Below are 13,906 nucleotides of genomic sequence, written 5' to 3'. Positions count from 1 at the left end.
TGTCTCACATGCTAAACACAAAACATCTATGTTGACATAATCACATGATCTCAAATAAGTCTGAATAAAATTTCATTTTGTTGACCTTCTGCCCTTTTTTTTTATTAAAAAAAAATGAATCTGCAGTGGGATCAGTCTGCAGGTGTGACCTTGTTTACAAATATTTTCCTGTTAGTTGTGTGGATTTACTATCTCTTTTGAAGAAAGCTTCCTTTGTTTCGGACTTGAACAATTTGCATCCTTGTGTGGTGTCAAATTCAGAGGTTAATAAGCCGTAGATTGAGTTTTGTATGGTATTCATACTTATACACTTAAAAAGAAATACTTGTTGCCCTTGTGTAAAATTTGTCATTACGTGATGAATTAGACATTTGATCTATTACAGCCTATTCATTAGAGGGGCATTTCAATAAATAGCTGGTGTTATGTTGACATGTTCCTCTTCCTCGCCATGTATATTTCATAGTTTATCTCTTTCCCTGCATCATAAATGATATCTAATCTTTATTTCACTAGGAAGTTGTTCAACAAAGGATTTATTGCCAGATTTAGCTGTAATTATAATCTGGCCTTGGTAATAACCTGATATGGATGGCTGTGTACAATTGTCACGCAGAGTGGCTCAAATTCGGTCATATCTGATATGGATGGCTGTGTACAATTGTCACGCAAAGTGGCTCAGATTCGGTCATATCTGATATGGATGGCTGTGTACAATTGTCATGCAGAGTGGCTCAAATTCGGTCACATCTGAATTGCATTAGGAAATACTATTTACCCCGTAAGTAATTTTTACGAATCTGTTTTGTTCTGATACAAGTGATTGAAGTGTTAGCTCTCTGTAAAAGAAACAAAACACCAATACTAGATACTAGTAACAAAACACCAATACTAATAATACTTTTATGTAGCTACAAAATATTTGATCGCCATACAGTAGTCAAAAGTGTTCCAAAATATGTCATCAGGAAGTTCCCATCCCGGCCGAATTTTCGTCTCTTATTTTACTTGCAATGCACTTCAATATCACTGGTTGGATATTTAGGCATCCTGCCTTTCAAACCTTATTAATATTTCTCCGATAATGGGGTTTAGTCTTCCTGAATTTGTCCATCGTGTTTCTTGAACTCCTAGTAGGCTTTTGCTGTACTTAATAATTTCTTTAATGGACTTGTTTGCACATTGATTTTTGCTTCAAAATATCGGTTTTCTGGATAGGGTCCTCCGAATGGCTTCCATTTCTATCCTTGATTTGGTCAAGATTCCATGCCTACATCTCTTACTTTGTAATCGCTTTTAGTTTCTGTAGCAGTCAAATTCTTTAAGATGGCGATTGCTATTCCCACACCCAACCCTTTCTTTTCGTCCTTTATTCAGGTGTGGGACCGACAAGGGGACCTCTGGCAGATTTAGTCCTAGAATTGTCAGATATATTTTGTGCAGTCATTATTATTTGACAATGTTCTTAATCAAAGGCCATGGAATTTATATTGTATCTTAAACTTTGTCACGTGATTAAATATTTGACAAACTAGCTATTTTAATGAAATTGTTTTTTTTTTTTTAAATAGAAATCTTAGAAGAAAGCGAAACAAGAAAAAAAACAAAAAAAAAAACAATTAAAACAACCACAAGGGCGCAACGAATTTATTAGTCAACATGGAATCAAGGAGATGGACAGGTATACACCCTTTTAATGTATAGGTCTTCACTTAAGAACAATTAAGGTCTACATAACTTTAACTTTTTGTGCGATGCTTGTATTACCATATTTCCAAGTAAGCGCATCTGGGTGAAACTATTCCGTTGGAATGCCAGCCCGATTCAATGCATGTACAGTATTTCAAGATAAGCACAACTGGATGAACGTACTCTATTTGAACGATAGCCCGTTTCTATGCATTTTACAGTATTTCAAAGTAAGCGCGTCTAGATTAACGTATTCAATTTAAATGCTGTCCCGATTTATTGCATTTACAGCATTTCAAAGAAAGTTTTGTGATTCCATTGGTAAACAAATGCAATTTTTTATTTGTTCGTAGCACAACTTTTTGATAATATTCTCTCTAGTACAATGACCGCTCCTGTGGCCTAGTGGATGTGGGAGGTCGTGGGTTCGATCCCGAGTCATAATAAAGACTTGCAAAAATGGTATTAACAGCTTTCTCGCTTGGCGCTCAGCATTACGAGGTTAGTGTTAGGACTGGTCGGCCTGGTGTCAGGATAATGTGACTGCGTGGGACATCATGCTACATGTCTGCAACATGATGCCCCAGTGCTAGACATCACTATAAACTGCCACACTGCAGACATCGTAGCGATATGACTAAAATAATTTTAAAGCTACGTTAAAAATCCAAATCACACACACACACACACACACACACACACGTAAAATGTGCGATGTGTGAGTTTATTTAAGAGCTTAATATTATTTTTTCAGCGTTTATCGTGGTAAAAACTGTCACTTGCCGATTCACACCGTTATGACCGATGTAAATCTTCGTTACATTTACCAACTAATGCAATTACAATTATATATTGACACAGCGTGTTCTTAGGCATTAGACGACTGAAAATTAGCAAATGGGAGATAAGCATATATTGTAAAAATTCCGTTAAAATGCAAATCATTGCGTTTATCATTTCAGGTAGAATCAAGGGATTCAAACTATCGTAAAACATTTTGATTATTACATTTATCTCAAGACCTTGTCAATAATAATGGAAATCTATTTTGTAAAGACAGGAAGAAAACTGACCAAATAATTTACATTGTAATGGCACGGATCGTTCAAATAATCAACATTGTTATGGCATGGATCGCCCCAAAAAATCAAAATTGTTATCGTATGGATCACCCAAATAATCTGCATTGTAATGGTATGGATCGCCCAACTAATCTGCATTGTAATGGCATGGATCGCCCAACTAATCTGCATTGTAATGGCATGGATCGCCCAACTAATCTGCATTGAAATGGCATGGATCGCCCAAAAAATCAAAATTATTATGGCATGGATCTCCCAAAAAAATCAAAATTGTTATCGCATGGATCGCCCAAATGATCTACATTCTTATGGCATGGATCTTCCAAAAAATCAAAATTGTTATCGCATGGATCGCCCAAATGATCTACATTGTAATTGCATGGATCGCCCAAATAATCAACATTGTTATGGCATGGATCTCCAAAAAAATCAAAAGTATTATCGCATGGATCGCCCAATTGATCTACATTGTAATGGCATGGATCGCCCAGATAAACAAAATTGTTATGGCATCGATTGCTCAAATATTCAATATTGTAATGGAACGGATTGCCTAAATAATCAACATTGTAATGGCATGGATCGCCTCAAAAAAATCTACATTTTAATGGCATAAATTGCTAAATTAATCAATATTGTAATGGCAAGGATTGCCCAGATAATCTATTTGTAATGGCATGGATCGCCAAAATAATCTACATTGCAATGGCATGGATCGCCCAAATAATCAATATAGTAATGACATGGATCGCCCAAATAATCTACATTTTAATGGCATGGATTACCCAAATAAATCTACATTGTTATGACACAGATCGCCAAAATGAACTACATTGTAATGGCATGGATCGCCCAAATAATCTTCATTTTAATGGCATGGATTGCACTAATAATCAACATTGTAATGGAATGTATCACCCAAATAATCAACATTGTAATGGAATGTATCACCCAAATAATCTACATTGTAATGGAATGTATCACCCAAATAATCTACATTGTAATGGAATGTATCACCCAAATAATCTACATTGTAATGGAATGTATCACACAAATAATCTACGTTGTAATGGAATGTATCACCCAAATAATCTACATTGTAATGGAATGTATCACCCAAATAATCTACGTTGTAATGGAATGCATCACCCAAATAATCTACATTGTAATGGAATGCATCACCCAAATAATCTACATTGTAATGGAATGTATCACCCAAATAATCTACATTGTAATGGAATGTATCGCCCAAATAATCTACATTGTAATGGAATGTATCACCCAAATAATCTACATTGTAATGGAATGTATCACCCAAATAATCTACATTGTAATGGAATGTATCACCCAAATAATCTACATTGTAATGGAATGTATCGCCCAAATAATCTACATTGTAATGGAATGTATCACCCAAATAATCTACATTGTAATGGAATGTATCACCCAAATAATCTACATTGTAATGGAATGTATCGCCCAAATAATCTACATTGTAATGGAATGTATCACCCAAATAATCTACATTGTAATGGAATGTATCGCCCAAATAATCTACATTGTAATAATCTTGAAAGTATTAGTCCATAATTTTCATTATCTCTAACACCTTGTTTTGTCATGGTTATACTTTTGACCAGCAGAATCAGTTTAGGCTTTTTTCAATTCCTGTTAACGTTTTAGAAGTTCTGTCAAGTTCAACTATGATTTGATCTGTTAGCGTTTGGAAAGTTGACATCAATGTTATGTATAATTAATTTGCATTGTTTGGTAGTTAGTTTTTTTTCATAAATTTATTTTAGTTTTTATTTCTTTATATGCTAATGTAATGTAACATTGTAGGTAGTACTCAACTTTGTCCAAACTAGAGTTTATTTTCTACTTAATACGATATATTGATTGTTTTATTATGTACACAACTAATACATATCTAAAACATTCTCTATGTACATGGTTTTAATTTCATTATTACTCGAAGTCAATATGTTTATTTGGGTGTGGGTCTAGGTTATTGGAATTCCCCAATAGTTTACCCGGCATACCTGACATAGTCCAGGTTATATATTATAATTTTAGTAACAGACTTTCTAATTATAACTAACTTTTATTTGTAAACGTTAAGAAGTTTCTAGAAGGTTACCTTTTTATTAGGTATTAGCTGTGTTTTTAGAAAATGCCAATTGTGACCTGAGGTCAAGTAGAGGACTATATAATGTTGACACTGTAAATTTTTTTTAAAAAATCGTGCTTTAACATCTGATCAGAATCAAATTATTGTTGTGTACAGAATTTTATTTAGAATTATTCAAATTATTTCTTCTCTGGAAAGAGAAAAGTGCCCTGATAACATTCTTGGAAATATAAACTTGAATTTATACTGAAATTTCAAAAAAAAGATTTTTTTTGGGGGGGGGGATTGTATTGTTGTGATCCAACAAAAGAATATTGGCACATAAACACTTTACGAGCCATCAGAGGCATATCTACACTTTCAGAATTTTACTTAATTTGGATTTCCACAAAAGTTTATTTAGAAATTTTATTATTTGGACTTGTGTCTCTAATTCTAGGATAATTTTGGGATTTAATTCGCAATATTATAAGTTCTTTTTTGCATTTTCATTTTGTATTCAATGGAAATAAATTATTTCTTAAAATTTACAAAGCTTGTTGCGTTTCGCTTTTTTCTGTTAATTATTTAAAGAGTACAGACTCTTAACAGGTGGTCTGTTAATCTTAGATTCACATGACTACGAAATTTCAAGCAAATGTTCAGGAAGAAAATAGTCTCCAAATTATTTATATTTGCCACCACGAAAAGTGTACAAGGTTTTACGTTATCCATGAGTGTGTTACAATTCATCCCATAACATGCTGATATTTGCATTTACAATAAATTTTCTGTAAATACTTGTGATTAAAGATTTTATGAATATATGTATACTGTAATATTTAAACGTTTCACCCCTCCCACCATTACTCTCATCCGATAAAGCACCCCCACCCCCCACTCCCACCCCCATATACACAGCTGACTGTGTTATTCAGCGACGATTACACGCCATTGCCTTTATCAAACATTGTATACCAGTTTGTGGTAACTTCCAGAGTATGTTGGTAAAAATCATTTTATGTATAATTGAAGTCAGCTTTATAATTTGAAAGTTACCTTTCGTAATTTCTTCCCTGATATAAATTATTATCCTTTTGGACAGCGTTTACATTGTAGCAGTCGTTATCAGATTTGTTTTATTATTAGTTTGTTTACATGTTTTGTTTTTGATTTAATTTTCCCATCACATTTCGTTATGAAATGAAATTGGCATGCTATATATGTATTAACTCTTTCATGCCATATTGTTTCTATTTCTTAATATGTCTCATTCTGGAAACACGTTAATTTTTTGTTTAAAAAAATTCCTATATTTTGTATCTCGGAAAATGTTTGAATATGCATTTTGCTGTGAAAGCATCGTATATGTCACCTACCTTTTTTGTTTTGCCTTTTGTCAGCCCAAGGTTGTTTTTTCAGACACATCAATCACCGTCCAAAGTTGTCATTTTGGTATGTTTTTATGATAAGAATATCTTGCTACCAGCTGTACATGTACGTGATTTATGATAACCCTTTAATATTCTCTTTGCTTCCTTGTATTGTATCTAAGAAGACTGTACAGTTAACTATTCTTTCCTTTCAGCGATTTTTATTTTCCCTAACAATTACGGCACAAGTTAATTTATATCTGCATAAGGAATTGAATTTTCAGGATAAAATCAAAGAAACCATAAATACTGCTCTTGTCCTGATCTGCAAGGTCCACCTTTGACGAGGTAGCGCTATTAACATCGTCGGTCTTTTTAAGCAATATAAAATGCCTATATTTGATTTATATTTAGGCGTTATGAACATGACAACATAACGATCTTCTGAAAATGTACTTAATTTCACAGACTTGAAACGTTTATTGAATTCTTCAATATACATGAAAAATTTTCAAAATTTATATCAAAATTTTCCTTTCTTATTAACCGTTCCGGTCGTCTAACTGGTTAATATGATTGGGTGGGACATGATGCTACATGTCTGCGACATGATGACCCAGTTCTAGACATCACTACAAACTGCCACACTGCAGACATTGATGTGATATGACTGAAAAAATTGATAAAGGTACGCTTAAAATCTCTCTCTCTCTCTCTCTCTCACACACACACACACACACACACACACACAAGCGCGCGCGCTTCTGTGTATTAACCGACATCAGATACTTTATTCCTTGTCCATCATGCATTTATATATCCATCGTGCTACTTTGGCTGACGATTCGGTTTCCATGTTGTCGTGTAATTTGTAAGTTAAACTTGCTAAAACATCTTTTCTGGATAATTGAAATATATCTTATTGAATGTCTCCAATCAGCAAATGAACATTTTCATTACCTGGTACATTTTTGTATTCTTGTTTAACGATGTTTTTGTATTCGTTTTTTTAAAAAGATGTTAGCTCTCTTTTACCATACCTTTTGCCAAAATGATAAACAAAGTTAATGCCTCCGGATAGCGACATTGCTGCTTTCATGTTAAACTCGTGAGCTATAATTATTATTTATCAATAGGGATGAAAATATCACTCATTACCTTTCTTTCCTCAGTTTTGCAGGCAATTTAAAAATTAGAAAATTTATTTTATAAAATTAAACCAAAATGAAATATTTTCAAAATAAAGAATGCTGTATTGGCTCTGTTATTTCGCTCCACTAAAGGTTCAGCTGTTGTGATGGTCTTTATATTTTACACTATTTCAGTGGTTCATTAAAATTTTGTATTGAGGTGACAGACGTAAAAAAACCCTGAGTATTTTATGGCGATGACAGTTAATTCAAGTCTCGCTGTGACGAGTGTTATGGCAATGACAGGCAATTCAAGTCTCGCTGTGACGAGTGTTATGGTCATGACAGGCAGTTCAAGTCTCTCTGTGACGATTGTTATGGCCACGATAGATGAGTTTAAGTCTCGCTGTGACGGGTGAGTTATGGTCACGACAGTTGAGTTCAAGTCTCGCTGTGACTGGTGTGTTATGGCCATGACAGTTGAGTTCAAGTCTCGCTGTGACTGGTGTGTTATGTCCACTATAGTTGTGTTCAAGTCTCACTTGTTGCTGCCCTCTTGCTCGTAGTGACTTTTGAATGTGAATACGAGTCATATCCCCAAGTAAGATGTAAAATGGAAAAATGTATTGGTGGTACAGGATCAATATATACTAACTGCCTTTTCTTGTTTATATGGTATAGTGCAAATAAGCATATCTTATGACTGGGATAAAGATCGTCTTCGTCTTTTCAATAGGTATAAAAATTTGTCTCTGCAGAAAATACATTGCTTTTGTAAATAAAGTTATCTTCGACGCGATGAAAATTATTTGCGTCGCAAAAACAATTCATTTCACTCTTTGCTTGGCAAATTAAATAACTCGTCGCACAAAAATATTTTCGCCCTGATTGGAATAATAAGACAATGTTTTGCCCTCTAGATAACTTTTCCTATCTTGACAGTCCTGGTTTGATAAATCCGGTGAAAGATACACTCGTAGGTTTTAGGTAGATAAAAGGATTCACTAGGAGTAAGTATTGATTTCTTCCCTAGAACTATGATTTTACTACGTTGTAAGCATACGCGTCTTGATGACATAACGTTTCAGGAAAACAAGAACTGGGCAGTTCGGGTACGATTCGGAGGTTCGTAAGAATATTGTTGTATAATTTCTTTTAGTTTCCTTACTAGCTGCGAAAATGGGAAATATAGCAGTGAGATAAAGCTTGTTACAAGCAAGAAAACTTCATGAGAAAGTACATATTTACGCCAATTCCATACTGCCATTAATTTCAATTATGATTTAAATGTGCTAGTGGTAGCGGTAAGATCCTGACTGCTTTTTAAACGTCTAGTACATTTAATACATCCGTGTGCGAATGATATACTCAGCGGTCATATTGGATAACAGGTGACAAATGTTACTATTGGTTATATACGGGGGTGACACTCAAATTAGTTATAAAAAATCTATAATCAGAAGGAATATAAAACTGTTTATTGTCTTTATCAGCTATGCATGTATTGATTTAGTTTCAGTACTCACACGTTTAAAGCAACATAATGGTGTTTCTAATTGACCATCCGCCATAAGGACACGGAGGATTACAAGTGCCATCGAGTCATGGGTATGATGTGGAGTTGTATATGTTATGATCATATTTCAGGTGGTATCAAGACAGTAGCCGCTGACTAACATTTTACGTTTTCATTTATTAAATATTATCTGTCACTAGGTGTGCGATATAAATATCTTTTTTCCTAGATTACAAAATATGAAAAACTACCCGGCTGACGGTGGGGAGTGATAGGTTTCATGTCTTAGTAAGAAGACCCCCACCCCCACCCCACCCCAAACAATACACGTTTCAAAAGCAATAGCTTCAGGAATTTCTTTTCGACGTACCGTGGAGAGATTTATTCCGTATTAAACAAACCGCAGTTCAAATCAATCGATGAACTTTATTATGCATGTTTATCAAATCAATCAGCTAGAGGTATTTTCATTGGAAGGGCAGATATGAAATAGTACAGCGTGCTGAATCCCCCTAGATTATATTCACCAGTCAGACATACACACATACATTTATTTCTCAGCGACAGAGGAATGCTAGAGCGAGCAAAGATATAAAATACAAAACAATAAATGGTCAAGCAGATGAACACAAAGTTAGCTTTAATTTTGTTTGATTTCATTTCTTAAAACGTAAGAACTTGGCGCTTATGCAAACGTCCAATAATAGAGCCTCACGTTCCTTTATTTTTGTTCCAGTCACATGCTTCGGTATAGAAAGCGACAATACACGATATCATAGAGAAGTCTTACAAAGAACGTAACTGTTGACAAAATGTCACTCAGCTACTACGCCGAGAAACGTAGGGCCGGGTGCAAAGTCTGCGGACCGGCAATCAGGGCTCCATATTTCTGCACAGAATGTCGGGAACTGTACTGTGAAGGGTGCAAAGAATTTCATTCCAAGATGAAGGTATCTGTGGGTCATTCAGTCATCGACATCTACATCCGTCCAAATTGTAGTCTCTGTAAGACTAAGGTAGACACATCCATACTAGTGCAGCTTAAGTTACTGCCTGCCACGTCACGCCTGTCGACTCCAGCTAGATACTTGTGTGTGGAATGTGACGACTGCTACTGCGAATCCTGCGCGGGACGGCATCTGAAGATGAAATGTTCCATAAATCACAGTATTGTTGACTTGACTAATTTAAATGATAGGAGGGTATTGAGAAAATTACGTGATCACCAATTTTAAAGAAAATCTTTATACATCAAACATAACCCGTTGTCTTGATTTTCTTACCACTTGATTGAAGTCAAAATTGGGGAGAAATGAGCTTTCAATGAGATCAGATATTATGCTGTGTAAAATGTGCATTATGGTGAATTTAATTGGGTTTCCATTTAATTGTGCTTGAAATAAAGAGATACATATAAACTAAGTCTTGTGATCTTGTAGACACAGTCCCCATCCTCGCCACTCTGCCAGCTTCTAAACTTTGCAAATCTATGAAAAAGAGCTCCCTTTGTTTAACAGTCTGGTCACGTAAAAAAAAACCCAGAACAAACAACAACAAAAAAACCTTTTGTTTCGCAATTTTCACGAGAGTTTTCTCTAGCTTTCAACACAAAATTATTTAGTTTTCGTTTATCTGCTAACTTGTTACAACATTCAAAGTGTAATACAGGTAGCTCAGGTTTATTTCTGAGACAAAGAAAAAACATTAGCTACACTTATCACGTTCTATATTCTGCACATGTCAACAGCGTGAGTCTAGCATTTAATCAACATGTACACAACACATGTTTGATTTCTTTGATCATTTTCTATAGGTTTATTTACGAAGGGATTACAGAATCTGGGTTATCTATCAAGGATTACAGGATCTGCGTATTGGATCACCGCAAGATAGGCTCATTAATTCTCTAAAAAGGTGGTTTCAAATTTTATGATTGTTTCTTCTAACATTTTTTTGCGTCTGTTTCGGACAGGTAATTGCTTAAATGGGGTATCTTTTTAGGCACGTTGGACTGTAGTGTTTTTAATTAGATGCATGCCGTACTAAAGGGTATGTAACAGATTTGTTAGTTCTGCATTTCTATTTTTTGGTCTGGTACAGATTGAAATGCAACATTCTTATCTCTGTCACATTGGACAATACAGAGTGAAATGCAATATTTCATCTCAATAACACGTGACGGTACGGACTGAAATACACCATTCTTGTGCCAGTCGCATTGAATGGTGTAGACTGAATTGCAGCCTTCTCATCTCAATCACGTTGGACATTACAGACTGAAATGCAAAATTCTCGTGTCAATCACATTGAACAGTACAGACTGAAATGCAAAATTCTCGTGTCAAGTACATTGGACAGTACAGAATGAATTGCAACATTCTCATCTCAATCACACTGGGCAGTACAGACTGCAATGCAAAATCCTCATCTCAATCACATTGGACAGTACAGACTAAAATGTAAAATTCCCGTGTCAATCACATTGGACGGTACAGACGGTTCATTCACAGCGGCTTGTAAAGATTTATATGCAGTGTTCTCTTCTCAAATAGCATGGGCCCGTACAAACTGAAATGCAGCATTGTTACAGATGTTCTGCGCTGATAGAAAACATATATCTGGAATATTTTTTGCGTAAATCTTACTATGCTAAAACTTTGCAACTTTATTTACTAAACCTGCACAAGAGCAACAACAACAGCAACGAAATAATAAAACGATAATAAAACGACAAATAAGAAACATACTGCTTCCTTCGTCGTTGACATCATTATCACAATTATCATCATTGTCATGCCAGTTTCACAAACGCTCTCATGTCTTTTTTTCTGACTTATACATCATGTTTGGTAGCTTCGTTGCTGACATTGTTCATCATTCTTAATAAAATATCTTGTGTTTGTGGTTTTAACAGCATTTGACAGCACACGATAAGTTATATATATGGGTCAGACGGGGAATTAGCTGATTGTGGGTACGGTCGGCTGGTTGTGAGAACAGCGGCCGGCAGGTTACAAAGACAAAAGTCCAAACCCTACCCATCCCCCCCAACCCTGACCGCCCGTGCGGACGGCACAAACTGGGATTGGAAACAAATATACTGTGCTACTGTATGTGCATTATTTGGTGTTGTCCTTGATTTATTTTTGGCGATGCAGGCACAAAAAGAATCCATTGAGTTCATTACGGTACATGTGAACATTACGGTACATGTGAACTTTCTTTTGGAGCTAGTATGTCATAAATAGCAACTAGGCACTGAAAATTAATTTTCTGAATGAACATTTAAATGTTTATTAGGTACTAGTATTTTAAGTTTAAACTTACGTTTTGGCCTTCGATCTATTTCCGCGTTATTATCACACTCATATTCTCCTTGATAAAAGTATAAAATATGGTCTCGTCTTGGTTCAAATGTAAAACTTTGTTTTCGCAGCTCAACACGTAGTTTGTCATCAAAATAGTCATATTAATTATGTCCATCGATAGCTTGTTTAACTGTTGATATTAAAGCTATAACTTATTTTTCAAACAGAAAAGCACCAAACAAGAACAAAAAAAAAATCGACTAAGCAAACAAACAAATCAATTTCTAAACATATTTCAAAGTAAAAATCTAAGACTCTTAGGGTATCATTCAGATTATTACGCCCAGGCCAGGAGCCTCTCTCTCTAGCTTTTCCCTCGCCTTCAATCTTCCTACCCAGCTGCCTTAACGCTCCCACTTCCAATCAAAGCCATGACTGGACATATATGTTACTGCATATGCCGGCCTTACGGAGGCAACGCAGGTGTTTGATCGATTCATTTAGACTTGAAGCTGCTGGAGCACAAGCTATACATTACGTTATGGATGGTTGAAAAGACAAACACAGCTGAGAAAAAAATCCACTGCGAAGTTTTTCATCGGCATTTACCGAGAGCTATGAACTCCTTTTTTCGATTACAACCGAAGTGTACGTCTTTTGCGATACGGCGCTTATTTAATTTTTCATGGCTGCATATTCATTGACTTCATATATGATAAAACTTCGGAGATCATTTTGTATCATAACATATTAAATGTGTGCTCTTCGATTGTGTTGAAGTTTGTTTCGGTCGTAGATTCCGAAAAATACCCAGCTACATGAGAGACTGCAGCTTAAAGCTGTTATCTTGAGGCCGATCGCGACGACGGCACCACTGATTGTACACAGTAGTCCAATATCAGCCACACCAATGCCCAGTAACACAGCCTTTCAGGGTGGTCTCAACACCGCATTTACTGGACACTTACTTTTTTACAGAGAAAGCGCGGCTGTTGGGACTCCGTTATTAGGAGTTTATAGCATTGCTATTCATTTCCAGACAAAAATCGTGTGTATTTTTATATATCGATATCATAATTAATCTGTAAGCAGCATGATTTGACTTTGAACGTTAAATTGGTCTGAAGGAGTAGAGGTTTGTTAGCTACCCTGTGAACACCTGTAACCATTTGTCTTAACAAACTGCAAGATGGCGGTGATGTCAAAGAAGATATCAGTTTGCTTGGAATCTCTAGATCTGGAAATAATACTCTTTTCAAAATGCTGCCAGTTCGCTCGCCATGGTCGTAGAAACCATGACTTTTTATATAGTTGCTATGGAAAGCCGCTGGTACCTGGCGGTGATCACAATTTTTCCCTATATTATTATATGGGCAACAGGGGAAAAATTCTGATCACCGCCGGGTACCTGCGGCTTTCCATAGAATTTCATCAGAGAGCGTGCACACTATGGCGATGACGACTATCTTTAGATAAACAGACACCTTGATGATACCACTTTACGAGACCTTGAATAGTGCCACATGACACGAGGCCTAATGGAAGAACTACATGATTGCTATAGAAGATGATGGTCATTCTCTCAAAAGACGTCAATGAGAAAAGCGTCATGTCAATCTCTGCACATCTATTAACCCAGAAGAGGCACACGTAATTGACATGAAATATCACAAGCCATGTTAGCTATGCACAAAGTTT

This window comes from Sinohyriopsis cumingii, chromosome 14, assembly GCF_028554795.1.
Source record: "Sinohyriopsis cumingii isolate HCF-2022 chromosome 14, ASM2855479v2, whole genome shotgun sequence".
In the NCBI taxonomy this organism is placed as follows: Eukaryota; Metazoa; Mollusca; class Bivalvia; order Unionida; family Unionidae; genus Sinohyriopsis; species Sinohyriopsis cumingii.
Note: the sequence above shows the minus strand (reverse complement) of the source record.